Source organism: Ahaetulla prasina, chromosome 8 (assembly GCF_028640845.1).
Source record: "Ahaetulla prasina isolate Xishuangbanna chromosome 8, ASM2864084v1, whole genome shotgun sequence".
NCBI lineage: Eukaryota > Metazoa > Chordata > Lepidosauria > Squamata > Colubridae > Ahaetulla > Ahaetulla prasina.
Genome location: NC_080546.1, coordinates 53,787,654 through 53,801,926, shown reverse-complemented (window position 1 = coordinate 53,801,926; position 14,273 = coordinate 53,787,654). Strand labels below are relative to the sequence as shown.

The 14,273-nt window shown below is 34.3% G+C and overlaps 1 protein-coding gene across 1 annotated transcript in view; it reads left to right on the top strand.

Annotated features, from left to right (window-relative positions):
* Positions 1 to 2,372: 2,372 nt before the first annotated feature.
* Positions 2,373 to 14,273, top strand: part of TENM3 (teneurin transmembrane protein 3) — a 502,165-nt gene continuing 490,264 nt past the window's right edge. Inside the window, exon 1 of the mRNA XM_058192837.1 lies at positions 2,373 to 2,582. The gene's annotated coding sequence lies outside the window, so the exon portion shown is untranslated. The remainder of the gene's footprint in view (positions 2,583 to 14,273) is intronic.

The window sequence follows — 14,273 nt, the reverse complement described above, 5'->3', positions numbered from 1 at the left end:
CTTTAGTTACCCAACCGGCAAAGTAGTGGCTGATTTGAGTCGCTGCCGCTGCCGCAAGTCATAACCGAGCAATATAATTAAACTTAAAAACAGTTTATTTCTATCTTCGTTTGCTCTGCTGAACTGCCACCATAACTCAAGCAGTAGCATTTTTCCCTCGCTTTTCCTTTTATTTCTAACATCGAATCTGAGTAAGAGTTCTGTGAATCAAGGAACCTAATTCTCTGCTCTGCAGCATATCGTTCTCCAGAAAGTTTCCAGTCCGCTTTTTCTCTAATGTTCTTCAAACGGGAAAAAGCCCAGGGAGGGATGGGGGGGACAAAGTGGGAAAACGAATAGGAAAGTCCGTCCTTTCAAATGCATTACAGTGTTGTGGAACAAGTGTAAACCTATTTGGTTAGATGTTAGTCTTTGTTCTCAAATTAATGGGCTTAGTTACCATTACAGCCTGTGTAAGAACGACGAAGGATGCTTTGTTTTTCAAGACGATGTGCCTTGAGAGGTATAGAAGTACCCAGAAAGCTGAAGATGAGAAAAAAACGGAGTGCACTTTGTTTTTCTTGGGACGGAGAGGGAGGCGCAACTTGAGAAGCGGCGGTCAGCTAAATTACAACTGACTTTGACTGTAGTTCTTCAGAAGCGGCTGCCCAGTTTCACTGAGTCGCAGCTTCGGTATTTCAGAAGAAAATACTTCCTAACCACTTTGTTAGAATGAGGCCGGTGTGAGGAGCCACCTTGTCAGGGCACACCCACCAAATCAAGCCACTCTCGAGTGAGCAACATTCCTGTTGAATTCGCGACCAAGCTGTGATCTAGAGAGTGGCCACTTCAGGAACTGTTTGGCCATTGCCGCTCTCTAGGATACTGTTTCCAAACGCAACCTGGAATTCCCCCGCGGCCTCCCCTTCAAGTACCAACCAGGCCCAACTTTGCTTGTTTTCAGAGCCCAGACGTAGGAAAGGCAGCCGAGTTCACGATAGGGATACTTCACTTCGCTCATTCTAGCTCATCCACAAGCAGTTTTCAAACGGAGACTTGGGTGCGAACAGCGCCAGGCAATAGGGGAGGGGGGGGGAGTTGCGGTTCCTTTTGCTTCCTCTGCACTTGCAAGTAAACGTAAGTTAATTTCCCTCTTACTTAGGACTAAGTCTCGCTGACCCGTGGATCTTATTTCTGAATAGACTTCTATGAAGCCGCTTTGTTAAGTCCCGGCGTCATTAGAACGGAGCACGAAGTGCGCGGAGAACTCGCTGCCTTAATTACAGCCCACTTTTTTTGCTTCATCAATCTCTCGGGCAATCATTTGTTCTCCCACCCTCGCTATAATAACTCAGCTGACCTAACATGCCCAGCCTATGTAAGAGTCGAGGGGAATTAAAATGTAGACGTTAAACTAAACTAAAGAAGTATTGGCGAACAATAGCAAAGCTCCTTCCCTTGCCCTGAGAAAGCCGAGTCAACTGCAAACATTTAGCCCATTTATTCCCTTTCTTTTCTTTAGGACGTACAAATCAAATTACGGGGGAGGGGGGAAGCTCACAAAGAAGCACCAGCCTCGTGTCCTAATAGCAAGCGGCGCATCCAAAGCCTTTTTTTGGTGGGGGGGGGAGCGTCGGGGATTGCGGGCGAATATATAATGAAGCGGTCTAAGTTCATTAGTGTTTGCAATCAGCGGCACGCAGACACCCTCATCAGGGCAGAAAGCTGCGAAGAGCCATTCATCAGTGTGAAGTGTTGTTCATGGATGACCCCTAAATCATAGCACTAGTAGTAGATGCACTGATTGGACACAGCATGGGAGACTCAGCACTTTGTATTAACCAACAGAGGCGGCGGGGATGAGAATGGGGGGCGACGCGAAAGTGGTTCAGTCCAAATGACAGGAGGCGGCAGCAAAAGAGGCGACGCGTTGCACAAAACTTAGGCGGGGAGAGCAGTTGCGAGCTTGCCAAATGCCGAAGCAGAGGAGCCGAGAATTATAAATGGTCAACTGCATTCTTCGCTGCCCGCGCTGGGGAGATGGATCTCCCCGCGCGTTATGGTAGGCGCCTCTTTCTTGCGTGTGCATCCCTCTCGCTCCCTAATAAGGGAGGCAGGGGCTGAAGCGACCGCCGCCGAGCCTATTCTCCCTTCGGGGTAGCCCCCCCGCTCAGCTTAGATTCGCCTGGCTGCCGCTGCCGTTGCTCCTCCCCCTCCCCCCCCCCGGCTTCTGTGGCACTTTATTGGGGGAGCGTACTCTTCCTTTCCACCTCCCTTCTTTCGAGGACGGGCGAAAATAATAACAGTGACAACAACACTAAACTCTCGTGTCGGTGGAAGGGACGCAGCTCTGGAAGCTGCGGAGTGTGAATTCCCGAGGAGGCTCCTCTCTTTCCTTTCCCCCCCCCCGCTGCCCCCTCGCCCGGCAGGACCGGGCACGGAACTTGCACCACTTCTCTCTTTTTTCCTCCCACCCCTCCTGCCCTTCCCGTACGACGTCCCCAGTTCGGTTGGCCAAGCGGGCAGTGCTGCCGTTCGCCTGGGCGCTCTCGGGCTGACTGAGGAGAGAGAGGAGGAGGGAAAGTCCGAGTTGAGGCGCCTCGGTAAGTGGCTCCGTCTTTGTCGGTCCTAGTGCCCGCGGGCCCCTCTGAGAACCGGAGGAGTTGCGGCGAATAGCCGGGGAGGGTTCGAGGGACTCCCGGGCGGCTCTTTCTAACCTTTCCCAGTTCTCTGACCTAAAATCCTGCCTGCTTGGTGGAGCTTTACCCGCGACCTGCCTCAGGTGGGGCTTCCGTCGCTCTGGAGTTGCCCGGAAACTTTTTTTTCCCCCTCCCTCCCTCTCCTGCTTATCTTTGGGCTTTTATACCGAGGCTCTTTGCCGGCGGCAGGGCTGCCGAGAGCATTCAGTTCTTGTCCCAGAGAAAAAGGGGAGAAATGAGGGTGCAGTTGGGGGATTGGCTGGGGTGGGTGGGTAGGAAGGAAGGAGCTTCCCCGGCTCGTCCTCTTGGTGTCAGATCTGCTCGGCGAAAGAGATTGCCAGGACCTGTAGAAAGTATAGATCTGGTCTGGAATGGAAAAGGGAAACTCCCAAAAAACAAAAAACCCAACAACGGAAAGTGTTGGAGAGGTCGCTAATTCAACTTGATCTCCTCAACTCCTAGAGTGATGAGAGAGCAGCACTGACGTGACCGGACGGACCCATCTGTTGAAATCCGCGTTGCTTTTGTTATTCCATCGGTGTTCCAGGTCTCAGTCGGAGGATTTGGCACTTTAAAATTCAGCAGGTTGCCCTTTGGTGGCGAACTGCTCCAAACGCCACACGCGTTACTTAACCGAAGCATTTCCTTCTAAGCCAGTTATAGTCTAGCTTCCAGAGCTGTTGGACTGGGGTGTTCCACATAATGACAGTACGAATATGACTGCTATAGAATTTTTATCACGTTTGCCTTCGCCCCCAGTTTATTAGTTCAGGTATGAAGAAGGCAGAAGGTTTGTAAAAGCCTGTTTTGCTTTAACTTCTGTAGTTGTGTGTGTGTGTATTTTATGGTGAGGTTTGATTTTGTTCTTACCTTAAGAAAATGTGTCAAATCTTTTATAGGCAGTACTGAATCCCTGGATAGGTTATCTATTTTCCAAATTAAACATTTATTGTTTTTGCCTAGTTTTTTTATACTTCCCGGGTCAAACACACAAGTGTATTTATCTATTGAATATATAGATTATTTCTGTAGTATTTATTTGCATCAAACTTAATAAATTGGCTATAATTAACAGATTGTTAACTTTCAATTATGCAGCATAAGAAACTAAAATTTTGTAATAAAATCATAAAAAGATATCTAGATATAAATATGGATATTTAATACATGACTGTTGTTGCTGTTTACAGAATTCCAGTGACCCAATCTTACTGTCCTTTGCTATATATTCAGTTAATTTACACACACACACACACACACACACACACGTGTGTTTGTGTATGTGTGTATGTATGTATGTATGTATGTATGTATGTATATGTATATGTAAACCTTAATAAGTTAGGCTAACTTCGGTGACTTAGTGTCAGAATGTTTGCTTTCCTAGCCAAACATCTGCTATTCTAATATGAACTTGAATGTTCTGTTGACTGAAGAAACACATTTAGTTAAAGCTGTTTCTGTAAACTTTGAACAGTAGTTTAAAATCTAATGTCAGAATATATATTTAGCTAGATTTATTGTTAAAGCCATTAGGCCATAGTAGGAATTCTTAAAAGATGAATACACAACCTACCTCATTACCTAGATAACCTTACCAGTTACTTTTTTTCATGTGTAAAAGAAGAGTGATTACTCTATTCAGCTTGTGTCCATGTGCAAGAAACTGAATTGATTAGCTTGAACTCTGTAGTGTCCATTGGAAGGGTGTATGATACTTGGCTTAAATGTATAAGTATAAACAAAGACTGACTGTAACTTTTGTATATTTAAAAAAAGGAAAAATTCTTAAATGTGTTGTATATAAAGCATAGGGAACATTATAGTAGGGTTATATGTAAGGAAATATTGAAAAAAATACCAATTCTGAACCTTCAGTTGTTTATTTTGGCAGAATTTTCCTTCAGGTGTGTTTGTATTTGAAAATAATAGGTTGAATAAGGAAATGATGTATATATCTAGCAAAGGACTAATCTTGCAGGAGTACTCATAATCCAGTTAGTAAGGTATTAATATTTCATTTATTTTTTTAATCAAAATAGAGTTATTGTGGCTTAAAGATTGAAAAAAGATATTTGGAACTAATATACCCAGACATTCTGATTTTTTTTTTAAAAAATGTCAGGTCAAAAATGTCAGAAGAATACTGAGATTTTTAAAAGCTTATTGGCTGCCATATTTAGCACCACCCTAAACGAGTAAACATGGAGTTAAATGTTGTTATAATGCAAGGATATAAGGGGGGGGGAGGTAACCAGTGTATTTTATCCTAAGCATAAACCAAGATTCCTGTTTTGCCAGTGTGTAAGTCAAGTCTGATACATGATTTGGAAAAGAAAGGCCTTGCATATGATGCTACTTTGAAATGTATAGATGACAAACCAAACAAATATTTAACTTAGCTTTAGGGAAAACTATTTAACTATGATTCTTTGGGAAAAATGCTTAACGTATTGTTACTACAGTTACTTTCCTGGTGTTTTAAATAGAATTAGACAAAAACATGGTAGAAAAATGCTGAGATCTCTGCAAACTCCCATGTAATTGACTATTGAGAATTTTTATGAGATACATTATAGCTTTTCATCACTAATATATTACAAAAAACAATATTTGCACAAAAAATAAATTTCAGAAATCTTGATGTTTTTTTCTTCCCTCATCTGTTTCTATAAAGTTTATTTTAATAGATATAGCTATAAAAAGGTTCTTAACAGAAGATTGAGAAAAGTAGCCTCTTTAATTGTTAAATTACACTATCTTTCATAAAAGATATGTTTATCATATCTTTAAAATAATGCTAAATTTTGAATTCAAAACATTGAATTATCTTAGTTGTATGTGATATTTAAAGAGGTAACTTAATATTCAACCTAATACAAATTTTTAGTGTTTTATATATAAATCAGTGCTATTTAGTGAAATATTTTGTTTTTGACAATTTTTCAGAAATTGTTGAAAGTCATATTTGGATTGTCAAATACGTTTTTAAGAAGTTGATTTTGAAAGTTGCTAAATATGGACAGCGAAGATGCATAGAAAGATCCTGGAATTTTTTTTCTAGTTGAAAAACTGTATGTTTTAAAATATGATTTACTTTTAACATTTCTGGGTTTTTTAATAATAAAGATGGAAACTTCTGAATAATAGTATAATGGAAACATTTCAAATGTATTGTTTTATATCATAAAAGTATGCATAAATACCTGCTTTTATGCTGAATTAACTTGTATAATAGCAAAATGGTTACATTTTGAAGTCACTTGTTTGAAAATAAGTGTTAAAGATTTTAGGATTTTTTTCAGACTGCTGTGTCATGCAACTCTCATCTTCCTGGAATCTTAACTGTCATAGAAAAACTGAGAAAATATTTTTTTTAAGAAAGAACAGTTTGTTTAATATTTAAGTTGATCTTTAATTCACAATTAAGCTGATTTATTAAGCCAAACATGATCAATTTAAGAAACTGATAATCTTATTATGCACTTACACTTATCACAAAATAAACATTTCCAAGAATAATATAAAAACAGTAGCAATTGAAATCACCTGTTATTCATAAATTAACTGTTAACACTACTTTGCAGTGTTGGTAGTCTGTGTAGCAATGAAAAGGTACAGTTTTTAATTCTTTCCTAGAAACAGTAAGGATAGTTGGTGTTCTCATTCCTGCTGTGAAATTTGCATATTTCTTCTTTCTCTCTGTTCTTGTCTCAGCTCTGGCAGTACTTGGTTACAAATAATATTTTTTAATGATATTGGTAACTATATACAATTCATTTAAAATATCCTTTTCCGGGAAAAATTAAAATCTATATTTTTTTAAAAAAAATCAGAGGGTACAATACTATAGTTCTAACAAAGTAGGTATTTAAATGTTTCTAAATGTGAGTCTTTTCAGTCACGTGGTATAGGATAATATTTTGTATTATATATGTTGAGGTATAATTTTTAGATATGAGTCTCAGAATATTTTATTTTGAAAAAATAACAGATATTTTGAAAACTGCTGTTTATTTATATAGACCATATAAATATTAAAACAGTAAAATGGATCCTGACTGACTTCTTTTAGAACCCAGTATTTCAATAGAAAATATATATATAATAAACATGTAGCATTGCTTTGCGTTTTCATACTGAATATGTATGTATGCATGCATGCATGTATGTATGTATGTATGTATGTATAATGTATAGCATCCTGCCCCCCAAACTAAATAAACTGGGTATAAAACTGTTTAGAGTATCTCTATTAGATAAATGTTTTGTTCATTCTATAGTTGGTACTTGTATATTGAGGGTATTGAAATATCTTAAAAAAGGTATAAATGGTATAAAAGTATACAGTTAACTTAAATTGATTTTTATACTGAAACAGTTAAGTTGATCACAGAAATCTAACTTCTTATTTATTCTGTGTGAATATCAAGATATGGGCAGGGTAAAGAAATCTTTATACTTACGCATTTATTATGACACAAACTCAGAAGACAAGTTTATTTATTTGATCATATAAGTTGATAATTTCTCCAAATGTTATTTCTTTCATTACTTCAGAATGCTAAGTTATTCTATTAATTAGCGGTGATATACTATTGGATCGTAAAGCTGAAAAAAGTGATTAAATTCAGACTTGATAAATAAAAACAACCACTTACATTGATATTCATGAAAGAACTTAAAACTAAGTATAATGTTTGCATTACCTGAATTAATTGTAAAGGCACATACTTTTGTTCATTTTTGTATTTTATGTTACAAGGAAATACAAAGGATAAAAATACGGCAAAATGTCCATATGAACAAAGGTTCTTTTAAAATTAAAATTTGTGACTGAATAACCCTGAATTTGTGCAATAAATTGTGTGTTTTTGGTTTTATCTTACTGAATTTCTACTTTGAAGATATGTTATTATTTGGAAGACTGTTTTAACACATATTGATATAAATTGAGAATACATATAAATAGGTAACTGGGGTGTAATCTTCATTTGAAGAAATGAAATCTCTTGTACTGTTGTGTTTGGAAGATCATAGTTTGTGTCATAAATATTATTTAAAATGCCCACAGTGCTATAACATTTCTGGTTTGTTCGTAAGTCTCTTTCAAAATATTAATAAGGTGCACACTAAGCTATCACATAAACTAGAGGCTACTTTTCTCAGAACCTTACTTAAACCTGAAAACTCAGTTTTGTTGATTTTTCAAAAAAACCCACCACAGCCCTATAATGTACTTAATATAGCATTAAGGTTGTAAACTGGTACATACCTTTCTGGCAGTAAGTATCTTTCAATTAAACTGATATTACCTTTGAGAAGACATACACAGGAATGCTTTATTAAATGATGAAACAACCCTAATGTGTGCCTATCTCCCTCTTTACTCCCACTTTGCCAAGCTGTATAAATACTTTTATTCAGCTTTTGACATTTAATGATGGTGGCCTATTAGTATTTTATTTTTTAGGTTTTTATCATTTGGGAGGAAAATTGTACTTTCACTGGTGTGGTTTATTGTATAAGTTATTTTATGTTTTTATACATTTGGAATATGTTATATTGGCAATGCAAAAATACTGTACATAAACATATCCTATGTAAAGTGATGAAAAGTTCTGTGAATCAAGCACAATGAAGAATGGCTATATAAAAATATTTAATAATTAAACAATATAATGGATTTAAAGGTGAAGAATGTATTCCAAGGCCAAATAATTTAAGCAGACTTTGTTTACTGTGTCATATTGAATTTAATAGGTCTTCATTCTGAAAAAAATGTTTGGATTCTTGCAGGATATTCTTTCAGCATTGTTTGTTTGCCATATAATGGCTGCAATAAAATTTAGGATCCATTGGTTGTAACAGGATATAGTGGAACTCTTTGTCAGTTGAGGGTCAGCGTTCCTCAGGATAGATGTTAGATGTGTCATCAATTGCCATCCAGCATCAAGACTGAGAAGTTAAACTGAGGGTCATCAACTGTTTTAATAAGTTTTGCCTAATTCTTATCTAACCATATTGTGTTGTATGCTAAACAGTCTTATACTGAGTGCAAGCTGGACTTCTAATCAGACAATATCAGTAAGCGATGAACTGAAGAACAACCATACATGCCAGTGATACTGAACACAGCCATATATCTATTTAATAGGGATGTAAGTTACAGTTGGGTCCTAACATGTTGCTACTATTGCATTATGCATTATAAGTTTTAAAATTAGAGTTACTATATAAATAAAAAGACCCCTGTTTTATTTACAATTTGTTCTGTGCAGTGATGTAAAGAAACAAAGATTTCAAATCAAGTTATATATATATATATATATATATATATATTGTATTAAAAAATCATTTTTGTGAGAGGAATTTTTTGTTCCTTAGATGTTAAAATTGATATTTATGTATATAGTGGTTTATTAGAATGAACAATGAACCAAAAAGAGTTTGGTTCAGTTTATATGTAGAGTTATTGGTGGCCTTCGCCACTAAATCACATCTTCCATATCATGTTTATAATGTTAATAATAACCCTGGCTTTTAAAGTAAGACTTTAAAGACTTTCAAAGAATTGCTAGTGGGAATCACCCTACCGTCACTAGTAGGACATCAAATTATAGATAGTCATAATGTATAGCAGATGCATAATATAGGTTTTGACATTATGGGATAACATTTTTTTCATTTCCAAGTTGACTTTGTGGAGTGTTGTATTGCTTTTTCATTTCTAAGTATCTAATATGAATCATTAGTGCAATTTTATATAACACTGTAGATTTTAAAGTAAAGATTGTGAATTTTAAAGTTTAAATGATATAAGGAATTGCTTTTACACAAATTATTCAACAAAATAAGTTTAAGGTATTCTTTCTGTGTATTTTAAAACTATTGTCTTAATTCATTTTGAAAGTAGAAGAAATATATGGTGCTTTATTAATCACTAAAATTGGTTGAATTTTATTGTTAGAAAACTAACAACAAACTTTATTGCTTTGGTAACTGTTCCTAATTATAATGGTATGTGTTTCAAGACAGTCAGAATATTTTCCTAAATTTATAATCTGGTAATGGTGAATTTTAAACGCTTAAAACAATATGCCACTAATTCCTCAAAAGTGAACAATATTTTAATTGCTTATATGACCAAATATATTGACATTTATATTAAATTGCAATTTACTGAACAGTTAATTTAAGAGGTTAGACATATTTATTCAGCAAAGCATTCTTGCACTTTACAGTTATTAAAATACAGATTCAGTTACCAGTGGTCTTTCCTTGTCTATGATTTGTATGTTGACTAAAACATCCACTATGAAAATAAAATCTAGTAGAGGAGTTCTAATTTTCCTAAATAGCTTTAAATAGATATCAATAATATAATTTAAGACATAATTGAATATAGACATGAAATTACTGCATTGTAGTTATTTTGCTAGTCAGTTCTGTTATAATCTATACTATGTTTTGTTTTACAAAGCATTAATAGTTCATAATACAAGCTTCCTTTATTCCTGCAATGAATTCAGAAATCAAATATTTTATCAAAACTGAAATTGAAAGCCAGTTGCTTCTCTTTAAAATAACATTTTTAATGATTTGTTAGTATTATTAAAATTTAATTGAGGTAAGGATTATCATTTTATACAATGATCTATGACATACTGCAGCAGAAATTCCATATAGTCAGAGGAATCTTATATTCTAATTTTGGGTGGAGTAATGGAGGAGGAGTAGAATCTATTGGAAGTTTTTTTTATTTAACAGACATCCTATCACACTCTGTATAACATGCAGTTACTCTTGGTTGGTTCATATGGCAAGTAACACTAAAAATTTAGAGTGGAACCATCATAAACTGCTGATTCTCCATTCATGTTACATTCTCCATGTTTTCATGTTACATTCTCCAATGTAACATGAAATGCTGAAAAACAAGGCTAAAATTTTACAGAACAAAATACAGTATTAGGACTTCAGGTGAGATCTTGGTTTTAGTTTTCTTTTATTTATGGTAGTTTAATAAAAAGTTGTTAACTTATCAGAATAAATTGTGTAAATTTTATGTTTAGTGTGACTTAATACATATTAATTTGATAGTGGGAAACAGTTCACAGGAATCTAGTCTTTATACAGTATTTTATAATTTTGAATTCTTTTGAAGTAGCTATATAGATTCATAAGCTAAATGACAAAATGGGATTTTCTGATCGATGTACAGTTAATATATGAAGACATAACCGTACTATATTTTAGTTAATGATATATTTCTTTTTTTCCCTGTTTTTATGAAGCTTTGGGTTCAGGAAAATTGTGTTGATTTTGATAGGTAATGGAAGCTAAAAACATCATATAATTCACCCTTTGAGGAGGCATTATTTTTCATTTTAAATTAAATGAATTAAAATACATATATATCAGTATTCTGTTGATATTTATTTAGAATTAAGACTCTATGCTCAGTAATAACTAAGTAACTCAGTAACCTTATGGAATTAAATCCATTTGAACTTGCTGCCATTGCCGCTGAATACTTTTTTCAAGTGTAGATAATAAATTCTAACACTTCTATGATTTCCAAATTTTATTATAGTCTAATAAGTAATGATGTAAATAATTTCAAAATATTTAGCATTTTAATGAATTTTTGATGTATTAAAATGGAAAAGTGAAATTTTTGTGATAAGCTAAATAAGAGTTGCAAGATCTTCTTGAAAATGTTAGTTCATAGAATTGTATAAGAGGATAAAGTATTTTATCCATTTGTAATGTCTGAAGTGGAAAACCTTTAAATAATGGAATCATTGAATCTAGTATAAGATGGATAATTTTTGTTATATTTCGTAATATCAAAAAACTTGCAAAAATATTATAATTATATATAATTATATTATAATTAAATGTGGCAGCATAAATGTTCTTAGCTTGTGAATGAAAAATTGTCTTAATATATTTATACAGAGAGAAAGAAATGTACACATATCCTTGAACTATAATAACTTATAACTATACTTCTAAAGCTTTGTTGTGGCTGAAAATATTTTAAAAGTGACCTTCATAATGGCTTACAATATTTTATAGAATAAATGTTCTGCAGGAAGTCATATCCATGATGCATTATTTTAATTAGAGAAAAATTGAGTAGAGAACATAGGAGTTTTTAGATGTATTTTTGTTGTATCCTTTTACTTTAATCTTTTGCAGCAGGTAAAAGCAGGTAGCAACCAAACAGTTAAATGTCTTTAGTCTATCACTGTACTGTAAAAAATAATCTATCACAGTTTGGTAACAATTATGGCAGGATAAATCTACAATTATTTCTTAAGAATAAATATTATTTTGGTGATTTTTTTTGTCTTTAGGATTGGAATGATTTAGCTCAGATTTTTATGCCTTAATTATTACTTGTGCTTAACTGAGATGCAATTAAACTATATTTATGCTACTTGTTTTAAATGTGAACTGAAATATCTTGATGTAAAATAACTTTCTGTGGAATTATACATTGTTTCTTATGTTCTGATATAATATAATATAATGATAGAATGCAGTCTTATGCAGGTTTAATAAATTTGTTTCCCAATAAGAATTCTTTTTTAAAAAAGTATTTTTTGTAGCACATATATGAGTAATGTGATTAAGCCATTTAGTTTTCTACTTGAAGTATAAAGAAAAGAATACTCTGTACTTGTGGTACAGAGTTGTTTCCATTCTTTATCTTGATTAAGTTGATCTTACATGTATGCCGCAAAAGGCTTTGTTTTGGTGAGTAGGCATAAGTCAACTTCTAACCAATAGGGATTGCAATATTTATGATATTAATGCATGTTGCTATAGTTCCATGAGAATAATGTACTAGAAAATATATTACTGAATAGTAACTTCGTAAATGGAATGATGTGAAGGACTAAAGGGAAATTTCTGGGATTAAGACTTTGAGTCACAGGAATATAGGCCTCCCCCCACCCCATGCACTCATTTTATTGAATTTTTAAAATACATGTGATTTGTAGAAACATTTCTGATCCTTAGAGTAATGATATGGGAAAAATAATATGCAATTCCTTTAAAGCTAATGATATGAAAGTGATATATATTCAAGGAGATTTCAAAAAAGGAAATGGGGATACTGAGTAGCTAAAATGTATTGAATATTGTAACTCTGTTGTAATATCTTGGTAGAATACTTGGTAGAGTGCCAGTACATTTTTGTGTATAGCTATGCTGAAAATATTTTGAAGAGATTTAGCAAAGTATCTGTACTGAAGAAATACCTCAGTTTAGTTATCAAGTCACAAGGCCTCTCCTGCTATTATACAGAAAGAAGAAATTGTGTCAGGTAACTGATTTAAGCAAATGTCTTTCTCTGCCTGAGTATTGATTTGCTCAATATTATGGAAGATGAAGTCTCCAGAAACCAACTTATGGTAACATTGGTTTCATTTTAGAAATATGTAGATAGCTTATTGATTGATTAGTTTTATAACCATATTAAAAAATAATGGTAAAATACAAGGTCTATTTCCAAAATGAAATAGATAAGAGAGAATATGATAAAATATATGTGTGTTAAATGCAAACAGTCACTGTTCAGATAGTTGAATACATTGCCTTTACACAATACCCCAATCTGTTTAATGTAACAGATTTTTAGCTGAACTGCCTTCTGCCTAAACTTAGCTCTCCTGATAACAATGTATATGTTAGAGGTCAGGAGGAAATAGGACAATATGTGACTCAGATGTTTTTTGTTTTTTAGTCATCCAGTTTAAATTAATTTTTATTGGACCAATAATTCCATGTCTAGAATTTGACTGATTTTTTAACTGAGTGTCCAAACTTCAGATTCAGCTTTATATATATTTCCCAGACATGTCCAGGCTGTGATTCAGTAAGCTGGTAGAGCCTCATATTATGGAAGACATTTCAGCTTTTAAAGGCTTTTTAGGAATGGAATATGCCATTTCCTCTAGGTAGTATTCTCTGAGCTAAAATGATGCACTGGCCCAGGTCTCAGATTTTGTTTTATTTTGATTTTTTTTAAATTCATGAGGAATAAGCTGGTATATTCAGCTTTCCAAGATAAGTCTTAACCTCCACGCAACAGGAAAAATAAAACAGGTTATTTTTTTATTTAAACTCCAGGCATTCAGAAGGGATTTTCTGGGAGCCACAGAAGTATTGACAGGATACTTAGTGCCTACTGGCCATTCATTTTGCAAATGTGCCGTAACAAGCTGGATACTATTTTTATTGTCTATGAAACATTCTAGATATATCAGTCAAAATATAATTCAGAAATAATTGTTTACATGAAAATATTTAAATTCATACATTTTTCAGTTCAGTCTAGCAGATTGGTCATGCTGCTGATCCTGTCAGGTAAAGAATGTCAGCTGGCAGGTATAGAAGAGGGGCCATTTGTGCCGTAGCCTCTGCCTTGTGGGATATCTTCCCCTCAGAGATTAGAATGGCCCCAAACTTGTTGCCCTTTTGTAAGGTTTTACAACTTATTGTATTCCTGAACTTAGGGTGCTCAGTGTGTTGAAGGGCTCATTTCTTGGCTTTACTATTAACTGGCCAAGTATCTTG